This window comes from Pleurodeles waltl, chromosome 12 (genome assembly GCF_031143425.1).
Source record: "Pleurodeles waltl isolate 20211129_DDA chromosome 12, aPleWal1.hap1.20221129, whole genome shotgun sequence".
NCBI lineage: Eukaryota > Metazoa > Chordata > Amphibia > Caudata > Salamandridae > Pleurodeles > Pleurodeles waltl.
In genome coordinates, this window is record NC_090451.1 from 306,945,819 (window position 1) to 306,962,557 (window position 16,739).

Here is a 16,739-nt window from a genome sequence, read left to right on the forward strand (position 1 = left end):
GGTGTCAGTGTGTTTTGACAGTAGTACATTGGGATCCTGCTAGCCAGGGCCCCAGTGGCAGTGTTCTGTCTTCTAAATTTAGTTGGTAAGCAACCATTACACACAATTGGCATTCTGAGGTACCCCTGTAAGTCACTTGCATTTGGTACTTAAGTACCCAGGGCACTGGTACACCAGGTGACTCCAAAGGGCTGCAGCATGTAAAATGCCACCCATGGGAGCCAATGAAAACTGTGACTACAGGCCTGCCACTGCAGCCTGTGTGAAATGGTGCATGCACCTTTCAGCCCAGATATAAGGTTCCCCTTGTATCATGGTCACTGCATTCTGACCCTATAAGTCACCCCTAAGGTAGGCCCTTCAGACCAAGGGCAGAATGCATGGTTTGAAATGTGAGGGTGCCTTGCATGAGCAGAGGCAATCTTGCAAACTCCAGACCCCATTTTTCTGGGCTTTGCAAGTGCGTGGAAGCCATCTTCAGGTAGGTAGTGGACACTGGTCAACACAAGATGTCCAATTACATAATGGCTTCCCCGAACCTAGCCATGTTTGGTATCAAACATGTTGGAATCATGCAACTACACCAATTCCAGTATTAGCTGCATGATACCATGTACTGTGGGGGCTCCTTAGAGGATCCCCCAATATCTGCCTGCGCAGCCTTGCAGGGTCTGCATGCAAGCAAATGCTTCACAGACCAGAGACACTGTTCTGCCCCCCTGTTGCTGAGCTTAACTCGGGCAGGGGAAGTCAGAACAAATAATTTCCTTTAGAAATGGGTGTCTCTGGGCTAGGATGAGGGTACACCTGAGAGCCACCAGACTGCTTTGAAAGGCACATTTGGTGCCCTCCTTGCATAAACCGGTTTGCTCCAGTGCAGAAACCCCCAGCTCAGGCTCTGGGCGAAGCCACACATAGGACAGGGGAGTGACTACACCCCCCTGTCCAGTTCCTCCCCTAAAGAGGTGCCTGGAACTCTGTCAGGTGGCCACTTGATTCTGCCATCTTGGAAATCTGATGTGCAGGGGACCCTGGCGCATCGGACTGAGCAGTCCACCAGATAAGCATCCCTGATTCTCCCTGATAGGTGGGTTACTGCAGAAGCTGTCCAACCCCTTTCCTGTGTTACTTAAGGGCTCCCCTGAGGGTGGGGCCCTAGATTAGTCTGCAAGTGCAAGATCAATCTGTAAGACACTTCTGCAACCTGGACACAGGAACCGCTGCTGGACTTCGCTGGGAACCAAGACAAGACAGCAACTGCTAGGACGGCTCCTACTGCAAATGTGTCCCTGTGCATTCCAAGGACTCTGAAACCTCAGTGGCCATGTGTAAGGAAATGCCTACTTGGCATGGTTACCCCCTGACTTTTTGCCTTTGCTGAAGCCAAGTTATGATTTGAAAGTAGGCTGAGGCCTGCTAACCAGGCCCCAGCACCAGTGTTCTTTCCCTAACCTGTACTTTTGTTTCCACAATTGGCACACCCAGGCATCCAGGTAAGTCCCTTGTAACTGGTACCAAGGGCCCTGATGCCAGGGAAGGTCTCTAAGGGCTGCAGCATGTCTTATGCCACCATGGGGACCCCTCACTCAGCACAGACACACTGCTTGCCAGCTTGTGTGTGCTAGTGGGGATAAAAAGACTAAGTGGACATGGCACTCCCCTCAGGGTGCCATGCCAACCTCACACTGCCTACAGGTATAGATAAGTCACCCCTCTATCAGGTCTTACAGCCCTAAGGCAGGGTGCACTATACCATAGGTGAGGGCATAAGTGCATGAGCACTATGCCCCTACAGTGTCTAAGCAAAACCTTAGACATTGTAAGTGCAGGGTAGCCATAAGAGTATATGGTCGGGGAGTCTGTCATGCACGAACTCCACAGCACCATAATGGCTACACTGAAAACTGTAGAGTTTGGTATCAAACTTCTCAGCACAATAAATGCACACTGATGCCAGTGTACATTTGATTGTAACATACACCCCAGAAGGCACCTTAGAGGTGCCCCCTGAAACCTTAACCGACTACCCGTGTAGGCTGACTGGTTTTAGCAGCCTGCCACACACCAGACATGTTGCTGGCCAGATGGGGAGAGTGCCTTTGTCACTCTGTGGATAGTAACAAAGCCTGTACTGGGTGGAGGTGCTTCTCACCTCCCCCTGCAGGAACTGTAACACCTGGGGGTGAGCCTCAAAGGCTCACCCCCTTTGTTACAGCACCCCAGGGCACTCCAGCTAGTGGAGTTGCCCGCCCCCTCCAGCCACGGCCCCACTTTTGGCAGCAAGGCCAGAGGAGATAATGAGAAAAACAAGGAGGAGTCACGGGCCAGTCAGGACAGCCCCTAAGGTGTCCTGAGCTGAGGTGACTCTGGCTTTTAGAAATCCTCCATCTTGCAGATGGAGGATTCCCCCAATAGGGATAGGAATGTGCCCCCCTCCCCTCAGGGAGGAGGCACAAAGAGGGTGTAGCCACCCTCAAGGACAGTAGCCATTGGCTACTGCCCTCCCAGACCTAAACACACTCCTAAATTCTGTATTTAGGGGCTCCCAGAACACAGCAAGATAGATTCCTGCAACCTAAGAAGAAGAGGACTGCTGAACTGAAAAACCTGCAGAGAAGACGGAGACAACAACTGCTTTGGCCCCAGCTCTACCGGCCTGTCTCCCCACTTCTAAAGACACTGCTCCAGCGAAGCGTTCCCAGGGTCCAGCAACCTCTGAAGCCTCAGAGGACTACCCTTCATCTAGAAGGACTAAGAACTCCTGAGGACAGCGGCTCTGTTCCACAAAGACTGCAACTTTGCAACAAAGAAGCAACTTTGAAACAACACACGTTTCCCACCGGAAGCGTGAGACTTTGCACTCTGCACCCGACGCCCCTGGCTCAACTTGTGGAGAAAACGCTACAGGGAGGACTCCCCGGCGACTGCGAGCCCGTGAGTAGCCGGAGTTGACCCCCCTATGCCCCCTCAGCGACGCCTAGAGGGAATCCAGAGGCTCCCCCTGACCGGGACTGCCTGCTTCAAAGACCCGACGCCTGGTAAGGACACTGCACCTGCAGCCCCCAGGACCTGAAGGATCCGACCTCCAGTGCAGGAGCGACCCCCAGGTAGGCCTCTCCCTTGCCCAGGTGGTGGCTACCCCGAGGAGCCCCCCCCCCCCCCTGCATCGCTGAAGAGACCCCTTGGTCTCCCATTGAACTCCATTGCAAACCAGACGCCTGTTTGCACACTGCACCCGGCCGCCCCCGTGCCGCTGAGGGTGTACTTTTTGTGCTGACTTGTGTCCACCCCGGTGCCCTACAAAACCCCTCTGGTCTGCCCTCCGAAGACGCGGGTACTTACCTGCTGGCAGACTGGAACCGGGGCACCCCCTTCTCCATTGAAGCCTATGCGTTTTGGGCACCACTTTCACCTCTGCACCTGACCGGCCCTGAGCTGCTGGTGTGGTAACTTTGGCGTTGCCCTAAACCCCCAACGGTGGGCTACCTTGGACCCAACTTTGAACCCTGTAGGTGGTTTACTTACCTGCAAAACTAACAAACACTTACCTCCCCCAGGAACTGTTGAAAATTGCACTGTGTCCAGTTTTAAAATAGCTTATTGCCATTTGTGTGAAAACTGTATATGCTATTTTGCTAATTCAAAGTTCCTAAGTGAAATACCTTTCATTTAAAGTATTGTTTGCGAATCTTGAACCTGTGGTTCTTAAAATAAACTAAGAAAATATATTTTTCTATATAAAAACCTATTGGCCTGGAATTGTCTCTGAGTGTGTGTTCCTCATTTATTGCCTGTGTGTGTACAACAAATGCTTAACACTACCCTCTGATAAGCCTACTCCTCGACAACACTACCACAAAATAGAGCATTAGAATTATCTCTTTTTGCCACTATCTTACCTCTAAGGAGAACCCTTGGACTCTGTGCATGCTATTTCTTACTTTGAAATAGTGCATATAGAGCCAACTTCCTACGCCATGCATCCTCCAGAGTCATAAGGACTCTGCCTGCACTTAGGACAGCAAAGAGGAATCTCCCTTGGAATGAAGGAATCACACACCTGCATCCGCAGGCACTTCAATGATGACGACGGCTTGTGGATGCTGCTGTCCCACGGATTCTTCAAGGATCTACCACACAAGTGGTGGTTCTGTGGCTCTCCAGAGGTCTGACCTGTCTTCTTTGACACTGAGATGTTTCTGGTCCCTTGATGGAGCTGCTGCTTGGCCGGAACCCTTGTGCACGGTGTTTGTTTGTTGTTGCCAAGGCTGTGCTGGCTCTTCTGTCCGAAGTTCCAGCATCACTCCACTTTAAGAACGGCATCCTCCCTACAATCCCTGCGATGTGGGCACCTATCTTTGTTGTGCTGCTGAGGCCTCTCTGAGACTCTGTGCCTGCTGCCAGTGGGTCCTCCTGAGGTTTCCAACGATTCCTGCAGGCTCCCCTGCTTGTTGAGGACTGGCCTGACTTACCTACAAAGCTGAAGTCCCTTGGACCTTGCTAGTCCCCAAATCCTGCAATACTTCAGTGCAATGCTTTCATGCACTTGCCAAGGCTTTTTGGTGGTCCTGCTGGCCACTGACCCCCTCGGTAATCTGATTGGCGTGGGACAGCTTGTGGATGACTCATGGGATCTTCCTGCATCACATGGACACCACAGCTGAACTTCCATGACAACTGTCATTTAGGAAAGCAACACCAAGAAGGGTGGGCATTGACCACCTGCACACCCTGGGCATCTCCGGGTGGCCTGGACTCTGTCCCCTCTTTCCTTAAATCCTCTTCATCCTGAATCCACGCCTGCGTTCCACTGACCTGGTCCACAGGTCACGACGGTAGCTGGATAGCCGATGCCCCCATGGACTTCAACGGGAGGTTCCGACACAACTTCATCCCTATATACTTGGGCACCCTGGTGTAGGTACTGCAGCTCTCTGGGTATCCATAGTTGGCTAAGTCCCTAGTATATGGTACTTAGGTACCCAGGGCATTTGTACACCAGGGGTACCTCCTAGGCTGCAGCATGTATTATGCCACCCATGGGAGCCCATGCAAATGTGTCTGCAGGCCTGCCATTGCAGCCTGAATAAAAAGGTGCATGCACCCTTTCACTACTGGCCACTACACCAGGGTCACTTTAAGTCACCCCTATGGTAGGCCCTTTCAGCCCAAAGGGCAGGGTACAAGTTCCTGTGTGTGAGGGCACCCCTGCATTGCTCCAGTTCCAATTCAATGGACTTCGTAAGTGCGGGCAAGACATTTTACCCGTGTACTTGCCACCGGTCACCAGTGGTCCAGCTACATAAAAATAACCCCGAACCTAGGCATGTTTGGTATCAAATATGTTGGAATCATACCCCAAAACTAATGCCAGTATTGCTCCTACCAGTCTTCCAGGGTTTGTGAGCAGCCCACGCTGCAGGAGTCACCGAGACAGGTTTCTGCCCTACTGCTGCTTGACCATTTCAAGCAGGGGTAGGCAGAACAAAGGATTTCCTGAGGGAGAGGGGATGCAACACCTTTCCCTTTGAAATAGGTGTTACTGGGCTGGGGAGGAGTGGCCTCCCCGTCCCAGACTGCTTTAAAGGGCACATTTGAAGCCCTCCTTGCATAATCGGTTTGCACCAGTCTAGGGACCACCAGTCCCTGCTCTGTGAGAAACTGCACAACGAAAAGGGGAGTGATCACTCCCCTGTCAATCACCACCCCAGGGGTAGTGCCCAGAGCTTCTCCAGGTGACCAGAAACAAGAGAGCAGAGGCCCCTTGGAGCATCTGGTTGGTCAGGACAGGTAACTGACGTCAGTGACCCCCTGCTGATAGGTGGTCACCATGCAGAGTGACCAAGCCCCATGTTAGGGCTATTTGGGGACTCCCTGGTGGGTTGGTCCCCACATTCGGTGTGCAAGACTCCACCAGCACACCTCTGCATTGACCTCTTCTACTTCTGGCCACCAGAACCGCTGCTGGACCTCTCAGGAACCAAACAAGCCTGCAACCCGGAGATGCCCTTGACTTGCAACACTGTTTCTCCAGCTCCTTCCAGCAATTGCATAATTTCTATGGCTGTGCATCCTTTAGGGTCAGCAAGACTTCAGCTGCACCACAGAAGCACAAAGGAATCCCCCTTGGAGTGAAGGAGTCACTCCCTTGACTCCGCAGGCACATAAGGCAATGACGTCCGGCTGCTCGGATCCGCTCACTGATGGACCTCCGTGGACCTCACAACACAGGTGGTGATTTGCGTGGCCCTCTTGATCCTCTCTGCCTTCTGTCCAACTTGGAAGATGGTGAGCCCTTGCCTCCCCTTGCAGGACAGAACCCCTGTGCACTGCAACTCTTGCAACAACTAAGGCTTGTTGATTCATGCTCCGATGGATCTTCAGGCTCCAAGTAGCCTGGGACGTCATCATTACAAGGACAGTCCCCTCTCTGCTGCTCCAGCGACGTGGAACTCCTCTCCAGGTGTGCTGACTGGTCCTCACTGCAACCTACTGTGTCTGATGCCAGTTGTTTTTTCTGTGGGGTTACGACTGATTCTGCTGGCTCTCCTGATTGCTGAGGGTCGGACTGGACTCCGCTCCAAGGGTCGAGTAGCCTGGACCTTGCTGGTCCTCTTCAACTCTGCAAATCCTCTTCTGTCCAGATTTGCCCTTGCCAGGACTTGGTGGTCCTCCTAACCACTGACTCGACTGCAACCCAACAACCAGCGTGGGACAGTTTCTGCACATCTTCAGGGACTCCCCTGTAGCTCCTGGGCTCCACAAACTGACTTTCATCTTCCACGTCGACTCAGATCTTCACTCACAGAAGGGTAGGCAGTGGCTCCTGCCCCATCTGGACACTCCTGCGTGGGCCGGGCTCTCTCCCCTTCTTTTGCAGGTCATCTTCTTCCGGAATCCACAATTGGGTTCCACTGGAGTTGTCCTGTTCTTGCAAACTTCCATTTCCTAGTCCCGTTGTTAGTCCATGGGAAGACCAGGTAATTTACACCTATGTTCTCCTGGTCGCTGGGGATCATCTGGGTACTCACCTCTTGGGGTTCCAAGCTCTTCCACCTCTGTACCAACTACTCCAGGTCCATGGGTGGGGGAGCTAACTTCACATTCCACTATTTTAGTATATGGTTTGCCTCCCCCCCCCTTTACGGAGCCCTAGCTATTTTCTGCCAATACTTGTTGTTTTTCTATGCTAGTTCCCAGTACTTACAATGTACATATTGTGTATACTTACCTCCACTTAGGGGTCTGACTATAGTAATCTAGTTCAGTGTTACTGTAATAAAGTACCTTTATTTTTGCAGCACTGTGTAGTCCTTTCATGCAAGATAAGTTGCTTTGTGACTACAGTGGTATTGCAAGTGCTTTACACTCCTCCTAGATAAGTCTTAGCTGCTCACCACAGCTACCACTAGGGAGCCCTGGCTTCCTAGACACTGTTCACTAACTAATAGGGGTTGTCTGGACCTGGTATAAGGTGCAAGCACCAGAGGTGTGCACTACACACCAGGCCAGCCTTCCTACAGAAACCACTTACACTATCACTAAGGACTGCCCGGATTCAGTGCAGGGTGCCTCACTTATAGCTGTATACCATATACTGAGCCAGCCTCCTACAGTCACCCCGACTTTTTGCCACTGGTACTGAGGTTTTTCAAATGAGGTGCACTGGGTTCCTGCTAAACAGGCCCTCAGCTGTGTACAAGTGGCAAACTCCTCCATCAGTGTAAATACCAAGTAAGTGGTGCCAATGGCCTGGGTAAATAAGACGAGAGGTCTGTAAGGGCTGCAGCACAGATTGTGCCACCCTCAGGGACCCCCCCTAAAAATGAGAAGCACACAGCTGCAATTGTAGTCTGCACGTCCCCTGGTGCAGGCCAGGAAAAAACAAGACACAGCACATCCTTGGGATGCCTTGCCCTTATTGCCTTAGCTAAGTATATAAAAGTCACCCCTAAGGCAGGCCTAAGAGAACCCTACCAGGCTCTTGGTGTACTGACTGACTGGTTTAGACCAGTATGCTCCCACCAGATGTGTTTCTGACCCCCTGGAGGTGAGAGCCAGAGCTCCCAGAGGGCAGAAACAATGCCTGCTCTAGAGACAGGGTGTTACCACCCACTCCAGCAGAATGGCTAGCAGATCTCCATATCAAGACTGGGATCTGCACAGACCCTGCCGCCTTTGGTATGGGCAGTCCTGGCTTCCATAGTCTTGGGTGTAGCCATCCCCTGCCCTGAGGCCCATTTGGCACCAGGACAGGAGGGGAAAATTACCTAGTCAGTAGGTGTAGACCACCAATGGTCTAACCACACCCCCCAAGGTGGGCTAGACGAGGTGGACACTCGAACAAGGGTTCCACCATCTTGGTTGTGGTCGGAACTAGGCCGTCCGAGCTTTAGATATGTCCACTCCCCACAGGAAGTGGTCATAACAGGATATATGCACCCACAAGATAAAGTAGCCCATTGGCTACTACCTTACACTCCCCTAAAAAGCCCATAAATTCAGTATTTAGGAGGCACTCCAACACCAGATGCCAGACTTGCCTGTCAACAAGAGGAGGAAGACACAAAAGAGCAAGAACTGTGGACGCGATGTAAACTTCTGGCATGAAACCCTTCCTGCTTACCTGCTGCTGCCCTGGCAACAGCGACATCACGACTCATCCTGCAGCTGTGGGGACTCAGAAAGCCTCTGAGGTTCTCCAGCACTTCGCTAGCCCGTAAGCATCTCTCTTAGAGTGGAGGAGCCACTTCCCTGCTGTAGGAAGCTGGCCTGATGTGTGGTGGGTACCTAAGGTACTTACACATTATATCAGGTCCAGGTATCCCCTCTTAGTGAAGTGTAGGCAGTGTCTCGAAGCCAGGCTCTCTAGACGTAGCTTTGGATGAGCAGCCAAGGCTTATTTAGGAGACATGCAAAGCTCATGCCACACCATTGTAATCACACAGCACTTTCACACATGAAAGAAAACACTCAGTTGTACAAAAATAAAGGTACTTTATTTTTGGAACACCATACCACAAAATAGTAGAAGGGCTATCCTCCAATAGGAGGTAAGTAATACACTAAATATATACACTAGTAATCAGAAATAGGCATAGAAAAGGTTAGAAAACAGTGCAAACAGCAATAATTAATAGTGACCCTAGGGTAGTGGTCTTCAAACTTTTTAATGCCGCGCCCCACCCCAGTTGAAAAATAAAAATCATTGGGCTCCCCTCAGAATTTTTCACAATTATTTTATAAAGATGGCATTGTTTAAATATGTCTAGACCTATTTAAACATTGTAGTTAAATACTGTTGCCTTTTTAAAAATGCACCAACATTTCTGCTTAAAACATAACATTTATCTGTGTAATGCTTCTTTTGGCCAGAGCCTGGTGCCCCCCTTGGGATCACTTGAGGCCCCCTTAGGGAGGCCCAACCCCCAGTTTGAAGACCCCTGCCCTAGGGGGAGCACAAACCATATATTACAAAAAAATGGAATGCGAACACAGGAACCCCACCTAGGTAAGTGGAATGTGTAGAGGGGAGCTGGGCGTACTAGAAAACCACAGAGGTAAGTAACACAACGCCTCGCACAGCAACCAGGAAAGCCTGAGTAAATCACTGGATTTCCCCAAACCACCCAAAAGGAGGAAAAGACCACCCCCAGAGAAGACTGCAAGAAAACCATCAGTGGATTCCTGAAGAAAGAGGAACTGTGGAGAGAGGAGACCAAGTCCAAGAGTCACAATGGAGTCCAGGAGGAGTAGGAGCTACTACCCACCCAGCTGCAGGAGTTGGTTGACGGTGATGAAGAACAGGTTAGCCCTGGAGCCGGAGAAGAGTTTCTGATGGATGCAGAAGATATACCACGCTGGAAGATTGCAGACAGGTGTCTTTGCAGGAATTCCACCAACAAGCCTTGGCAAAGGCAAACTTGTGGGTAGTGGAAAAGTGGTACTGCCGGAGACCAGCAAGGCCCAAGAGGACTCAACCAGGAAGGAGTCACAGGGGACCCTCAGCGTCGCAGTGTCTCCACATGAGCAGGAGCAACACCCACCGGAGTCCCACACGATGAGAACCCCGGAGTCGCAGAAAGAGCCCACGCAGCACTACAAAAGAAGATTCCATGCCGCGGGAGAACCACATAGGAGTCTGTGCTTTGCAAGAAGGAGTGCTGGGGGCTGGAGCTACATGTGGACTGAAGATTCCTTGGAGGAGATGCAAACAAGCCTTGGCAGCTGGAAGAGACGAGGTGCACGGGGGTACTGTCCTGCGTGGGAAGGCAAAGGCTTACTTCCACCAAAGTTGGGCAGTTGGCAGATAGGACCAAGAGTACTACTTCGCACCACCACCCGTGATGCAGCTCAAGATGAGGGGAGTTGCAGGGGAGTGACTCCTTCACTCCAAGGGAGATTTCTTCTTCTTCTTATGCAGACTGAAGAGTTGCTATCTTCTGAAGATGCACGGCCAGGAAACTTTTGCAAAGCTGGAAGGAGCCGTGGAAACAAAGCTGCAGAAGACCCTTCTTTGTTGTTTGCAGGGTTGTCGGTTCCTGGAGGGTCCAGTCGCAGTTCCAGAGGCAAGAAGTCGCAGTTGAGGTTGCAGAGAAATCCTGCTGGAGTCTTGCAAGCCGAATCTGAGGACCCATCCCAGAGGAAGACCCTAAATAGCCCTGAAAGGGGGGACTGGTAACCTAACCAGGTAAGCACCTATCAGGAGGGGCTCTGACGTCAACTACCTGGACTGGCCACTCAGATGCTCCAAGAGTTCCATGCCAACCTTGGAAACAAGATGGCACAACAAGGGTCCCTATGGAGGATCACTGGGCACCACCTCTGGGGTGGTGATGAACAGTGGAGTGGGCACTCCCCTTTCCATTGTCCCTGAACTGGTGTGGACTGGTTTGTGTACGGAGTTGCACCAAATATGCCCTTCAAAGCAAACCAGTGGTTTGAGGAGGCTACCCCCTCCCTAGCCAGTCATACTTATTTCCAAAGGGAGAGAGGGGGTTACCTCCCGCTCTCAAGGAAAATCCTTTGTTCTGCCTACCTGGGCTTGATTAGGACAAGCAGCAGGCGGGCAGAAACCTGTCTGAGGGGTGGCAGCAGCTGGGTTGCCCAGAAAACTCTGTAAGACTGGTGGTAGCAATGCTGGGGTCCTCTAAGGAGCCTCCAGAGTGCATGGAATCATACTTTCAGACTTGTAACAGTATTGGGGAATGATTCCGACAAGTTTGATGCCAAACATGCCCTGCTTCGGAGTTACCATTATGTAGCTGGACAAAGGTAGTGACCTATGTTCAGTACACGCGTAAAATGGCATCCCCGCACTCACAAAGTACAGGAAAATGGATCTTGAGTATGTGCAGGCAACTCTACCAGTGCAGGGGTGCCCTCACACACAGGTACCTGCCCTCTGGGCTGAGAGGGCCTACCACAGAAGTGACTTGCATTGACCTGTGGTGAAAACGGGTGCATGCACCTGTTTCACACAGGCTACAATGGCAGGCCTGCAGAACCCTTTGCATTGGCTCCCTATGAGTAACAACAACTGCTGCAGCCCATAGCGATACCCTAGGACCACAATGCCCTGCATACCAAGGTACCATTTACTAGGTGCTTAAATGGGGAGACCAGTATGCCAATTGTGGGAAGAAAAAAGTACAGTTTACAGGGAGAGAGCAAAACTACTGGGGTCCTGGTTAGCAGGATCCCCGTAGTCACAGTCAAACACACTGAAAACAGGCAGAAAATGAGGGCACCTATGCCAAGAAAGAGGGTACTTTCCTACCACCTTCCCCCCGCCCCCGCCCAATGGACAATAAGGCTAACCTTGGCCAGTTGAGACTTTATTGTCTAAGTGGTGATAAGTGGAGAGTAGCTCTGCAGTAGCGTGGTTACTCACATTATCATCCAGTATGTGGCCCCTTCCCTACTGGGAGGTGGACCATACTGCTTGATAAATTCCATCTGAAATATATTTAAACTGTGGACCCTGTGATTCCCTATGTTTAAAGTGTGGAAAAAAATGGTAGAGCAGGGAAGGATGACTGTCCCTGGAGCTCTATGTTAGGACAGGGTTGCTGTCCTAAGGGTTGTAAAGCTAGAGAGGACAAAATAAGGGTCCTAAAGGCTCTAAGGGAGGACAGGGTTGCTGTCCTACCTGGGGTAGAGCAGGACAGGTTTGCAGTCCTAATGGCTCTACAGAAGGCCAGGTTTGCTGTCCTAAGTTTTCAGGGGTGGTGCAGGGTTGCTGCACCAGCGTTATCCTGGGAGGGCAAGAGGGATGCTCCATGTTTTCTAAGACAGGGCAGGTTTTCTGTTCTATCTTAGGTTCCTTTCAGAGGGGTCCTTTAACCCCTAAGAGCTCAGCTGTGGTAGCTTTTAGCTCCTGTGGTACAGACTCCACCCTGGGGGTGACATCCTTCCTCAGAGGAGTAAGATCCTTAGTGGGAGGGTGGGAGGGTGGGCAGGGGATAATTTTGTAACCTGTTGCCTGTGTTCCTGGCCATTATTCCAGGCTCAAGGGTTCCTTCCCTACTTTGCTCTTTAGTGTGCTTAGAGAGTAAAAGGAGCAAATGTTTGGTGATGCCCAGCATGGCTGCATGGGCAAGGAACTCTACCTCAGCCCAATCTGAGGTCTCCTGGTCATTCCCTAAGAGGTACTCAACAAGTAAGTTAGGTGAGACTACCACCTGTTTAGGGCCAGTAAATCCACCCCAGCTAAAGTGTACTACAGCTAAGGGGAGGGACTTAGTGAAGTTATTCACATTAGTGACTTGGTACTTGTGACCAAGTAGGTGTTGTGCATGTGACACTAACTATTCAGTTACTATGGGGACACTAGCACCTGTGTCCCTGCAGGCCTCAGCCTCAACACCATGTACCTGAAGAACAAGTTACTTACCTTTGGTAACGAGGTATCTGGTAGAGACTCTATCTAGCTGCAGATTCCTTACCTTAGAATTCCCTGGCGTCCGCTTCGAATCTGGAGTTTTTTCAAAGCAGTACCCTGCGCGCGCGCCGTCGGGCGGCATCTTTCGGATCCGCGTGCGTCGTCAGCGATGTTGGAGCCGTCTATGACGTCACGGTTGTCTATATAGACGTCGTCTCAGCGTATGTACGTCAGTTCTTTTCCGCAACTTCCCACGCCAGAAGCGCAGAGTCATGCAAGAACCAACCAATATACATTTAACCTCTTTGACTGTTTGGAGTAAAACCACTTTCATGCCTATAAGAAAGGCAAAAGTTGCCAAAATCAAAAATATACATATGTACACATAGAAACATATATATATATAGACATATCCACATGAGAAAAAATGTCCTCAGAGCGGGGAGGCTTGGGCGGGTGTAAGGAATCTGCAGCTAGATAGAGTCTACCAGATACCTCGTTACCAAAGGTAAGTAACTTGTTCATCTGATAGAGACTTCTAGCTGCAGCTTCCTTACCTTAGAATAGATACCCAAGCTATAACCCATGGCGGTGGGTCTGAAGGAGATTTATTTATTTATACTAGGAAGTCCTGCAAGACAGAACGGGCAAAACGCCCCTCTCTTCTCACCTGGCTATCCAGGCAGTAGTGTTTCGCAAACGTGTGTAAAGAAGCCCACGTTGTGGCCTGACAGATGCCCACCACGGTACGCCACGTGCTAACACAGTGGTAGCAGCTTTCCCCCTAGTGGAATGAGCTCTCAAGCCCTCGGGAGGCTGCTTCTTCGCCAAAGCATAGCATATTTTTATACAGAGAACGACCCAGCGTGAATTGGATTGTTTCTATACTGCCCGACCCTTCTTTGCACCAACGTACCCCACAAAGAGTTGGTCGTCCACCCGGAACTCTTTAATGCGGTCAAGGTAGAACGATAACGATCTTTTTGGGTCCAGTCGATGGAGACGCTCCTCTTCCTTAGAGGGATGCGGGGGTGCAAAGAAGGTGGGCAGGGTGATATTTTGACCCAGATGGAAGGGGGTCACCACCTTGGGGAGGAAAGAGGCACGAGTTCTTAACACCACCTTGTCAGGATATATCATGAGATAAGGTGGCTTAGGAGATAAAGCCTGCAGCTCACTTACTCTCCTGGCAGATGTAATTGCCACCAAAAAGGCTGTCTTAATAGTGAGCAGCCGGAGAGGACAGTTATACAAGGGCTCGAAAGGAGCACACATAAGGAAGGTAAGAACCAAATTAAGATCCCACTGGGGCATAACGAAAGGCACAGGCGGGAACAGATGTACAAGCCCTTTCAAAAACCTCTGTACTATAGGTGATTTAAACAGAGATGGTTGATCAGGCAACTGAAGAAAAGCCGATAAGGCTGCAAGATAGCCCTTGAGAGGCCCCAAGGAGGAACCCTGCTGGGCGAGAGACAAAATAAACAAAAGGATGTTAGACAGAGAAGAAAGAGGATCAATAGACCTCTCTGAACAATATGAAACAAAACGTTTCCAACGGCAGGCGTAGATCGACTTAGTAGAGGGACGCCTGGCTGCCAGAATGACATCACAGACCTCGGGAGGGAGGTCATAAACCATCAACTGTCGCCGCTCAATCTCCACGCATGAAGGCGCAGAGTTGACAGGTTTGGGTGGAGAACCTTCCCCTGCTGTGGGACAGAAGATCCTTACGAAGAGGCAGCCTGATTGAAGGACCGATGCTCATTTTGAGAAGCTCTGGATACCAAACTCTCCGTACCCAATCCGGGGCCACAAGGATTACTTGGGCCCGGTCGTTCTTGATTTTCTTGAGAACTCTGGGCAGAAGTGGTATAGGCGGAAAAGCGTACAGGAGGCCTGAACTCCACTTGTGACGAAAAGCGTCGCCTAGCGATAGCCCCCTTGGAAACTCCAATGCGCAAAACTGCTGACATTGCGTGTTCTCTGCGGAGACGAACAGATCTAACAAAGGCTCTCTACACTGCTGAAAGAGTCCTTTCGCCATCTCCGGATGGAGACACCATTCGTGATCCTCTAAGCATTTTCGGCTGAGTTTGTCTGCTCTGGCGTTCAGAGAACCTGCCAGGTGTTGAACCACCAGGCTTATGCCCTGCTGTTCCAGCCATGTCCAGAGACGTAAAGCCTCTTGACAAAGGGTCCACGACCCCACACCGCCCTGATTGTTGCAGTACCACATTGCGGTAGTGTTGTCAGTGAACACCTGCACCACCTTCCCTTTCACAACAGGAAGAAATGCTTTTAATGCTAGCCGGATCGCCCAAAACTCCAACAAGTTGATGTGGAGCCTGGATTCCGCCGGAGACCAGTGACCACTGATCTCCACCTCCCCCGGATGGCCGCCCCATACCAGAAGTGACGCATCTGTCACTACCGTTAGATCTGGTTGGGGAAGGGAGAGGGGTCTGCCCTTGAGCCACTCGCAGTTCACTAACCACCACTGCAGATCTTCCGCAGTCCTCTCCGAGATCTGAACCACGTCGGTAAGATTTCCCTGATGCCGTGCCCATTGGAACTTCAGGTCCCACTGCAGAGCCCTCATGCGCAATCTGGCATGCTTGACCAACAGGATGCAGGAAGCCATGAGTCTGAGCAGCCTCAGAGTCTGTCTCACCGAGATCCAGGATAGAGGCCAAAACATCGGAATCATAGCCTGAATATCCTGAACCCGCTGATCGGGCGGATAAGCCCAATACTGCACTGTGTCCAGAACAGCTCCGATGAAAGAGAGCTTCTGAGAGGGAGTCAGGTTTGACTTCGGCACATTTATAGTGAACCCCAGCGAATGCAAAAGGTCCGCCGTCGTCTGGAGGTGGGTGACGATAGCCTGGGGCGTAGGAGCCTTCAACAGCCAATCATCCAGGTAGGGGAAGACTGAAATCCCTGACCTGCGTAAATGAGCTGCCACCACCGCCATCACCTTTGTGAACACCCGAGGGGCACTGGTGAGACCAAAAGGAAGCACAGAAAACTGAAAGTGCTCGTGGCCCACCTTGAACCGCAGGTAACGCCTGTGGCTTGGCAGGATAGGAATATGGAAATATGCATCCTGCAAATCCAACGCTACCATCCAGTCTCCTTGGTCTAGGGCAGACAAAACCTGAGCAAGAGTGAGCATCTTGAATTTCTCCTTCTTGAGGAAGAGATTGACGTCCCTTAAATCCAAGATAGGGCGAAGGCCTTTGTTCTTTTTGGGAATCAGAAAGTAGCGGGAATAACAACACTGCCTACTTCTGATATCGGGACTCTTTCTATGGCTCCCTTGGCCAAGAGAGCTGTAACTTCCTCGCAGAGCAAAGCCAGATGGTCCTCCATCAGCCATTCCTTTGTCGGAGGGATAGAAGGAGGAAAAGACTGGAAGGGAAGGGAGTAGCCCTTCCGTATGATCTGCAGGACCCACTTGTCCGTGGTGATGGAAAGCCAGTGAGGGAGATGAAAACGAATCCTTCCCTCCAACTGGACGGACATGATCCCACAGAACCACACTAGGAGGGCTTGGGCGCAGTGGAGGGGGGCTGTGTGGCGGTGACCTCTGGCCAGACCCTCTGGGTCTGATGGTACCACGACAACGTCCTCTTCCGGGATGCTGTGAAACCTGAGGACGGTGGCTAAACTGTGGCTGGCGTGGTATCACGCCCCTCCCGAAGCCTCGGAAGGGGCGAAAGACAGACTGCTGTCGTGCCGGCGCTGAAAGGCCCAAGGATCTGGCCGTGGCTCGAGAATCCTTGAACCTCTCAAGCGCGGAGTCCGCCTTTTTGCCAAAAAGGCGAGAGCCATCAAAGGGCATGTCCATCAA

General features: G+C 51.3%; 1 protein-coding gene across 8 annotated transcripts in view; it reads right to left on the minus strand.

Annotated features, from left to right (window-relative positions):
• CHD9 (chromodomain helicase DNA binding protein 9) overlaps positions 1 to 16,739 on the minus strand; it is a 1,629,153-nt gene that overhangs the window by 253,569 nt on the left and 1,358,845 nt on the right. The window lies entirely within an intron of this gene.